At 35.1% G+C, this 1,353-nt stretch overlaps 1 protein-coding gene across 5 annotated transcripts in view; it reads right to left on the bottom strand.

Annotated features, from left to right (window-relative positions):
* LOC106868269 (dystrophin) overlaps positions 1-1,353 on the bottom strand; it is a 111,884-nt gene that overhangs the window by 83,635 nt on the left and 26,896 nt on the right. The gene's annotated exons all lie outside the window — the stretch shown is intronic.

Raw genomic sequence — 1,353 nt, 5'->3', positions numbered from 1 at the left:
GGGGGGGGGGGGATGTTTGTGTTCTGGTTAGAGTAAGGCAAAAAAACAATAATCTATTCCTCCTAAGTAGAAAACAATGTCTGTAGCAATATGGGAATTTAACATTTTTTTTGCATCAATATAAAAAGATGAACCCTACTAAAACACTTAGAATTGCCCCCTTGATAGAGTTCCTATACCATTATCAATCTTAACATGCCATCAGGGATTTAGCTGGAAAAGCAGCAAATAAATGGCAGAAACAGAGGAATAAAAGAAGTAGATGTTGGGAAAAGAAGAAAAGGAGTTTTTTTTGGGGGGGAAAAATAGTAAAATGTACATAAAAAGTATGTAAATAATAGTAATTTAATTTCTTCTTCTTGAAATAGATTTACTATATTTGCCATTAGTACCAAAAGCATAAACATTAGCATTTGTACCATTAGCACCACCAACATGTATTTGGTACCAAAAAGTTATCTGATAGCTAAATGCTACAAGGATTGGTTCAACTTACATTGTTATAAATTTAAAACAAATACCAGTAATACAATGAAAAAAGGAATATTATTTAACATTCCTCTTCAATGCTAACATATCAACTACAAAACCGAAATGATAAGATGCTGCAATCTCATTTTCCCTTTGGATTTTCTATCATTATTTAACCTGTTTCCTTTTTGTTTTTTTAAACTGGTTGGTTGTACCCTCAACTTCAAAAAACTGGGGCACTGTACCTTGTCAAACACCCACCTCTCGTCTATCGCTCCAATTAAACATCACACAAAATCATGTGAATAGTTTTTCTCAAACACCAAAGACAGTAGTCTTTACTTTTTTCCTTTTCTTCTTTTCACCACTTTCACTCATTGGACTGCAACCAAGGTGGACATTTCCATCAAGAGTGTAAGTCAGTTAAAAAAACTGAAGTACTTTGGCATTAACACTACAGAGAGTTTCAGTGTGAATGCACCAGTTTTCACATACCATACTAAATATAAACACACACATGGCAGGCTTCTGTAGTCCATCCACCAAATTTCACTCAGTGTTTATGAATTCAAGGCTATGGTGGAAGACCCTTGTTCAAAGTGGTGTGTAGTGAGATTGAACCAGGAACAATATGGCCGTGAAGTGGACTTCTTAACCACACAACCATGCCTGGGTCCTTATGAGTAAAGATTTCCAAATTTTCTTCACAACAGAATTTACTACCCTCCATCTTTCTATTTCCAGTTTTCACCACTCTTAAGAATTTCTGGTATATATTATATTTAAGTTCACACACAGGCAAGAGAGAGAGAGAGAGAGAGAGAGAGATAGAAAGAGAGAGAGAGAGATAGAAAGAGAGAGAGAGAGATAGAAAGAGAGAGA

This window comes from Octopus bimaculoides, chromosome 8 (genome assembly GCF_001194135.2).
Source record: "Octopus bimaculoides isolate UCB-OBI-ISO-001 chromosome 8, ASM119413v2, whole genome shotgun sequence".
Classification (NCBI taxonomy): domain Eukaryota; kingdom Metazoa; phylum Mollusca; class Cephalopoda; order Octopoda; family Octopodidae; genus Octopus; species Octopus bimaculoides.
The sequence above is the reverse complement of the archived record's forward strand: the minus strand, read 5'-3'. Positions and strand labels throughout refer to the sequence as shown.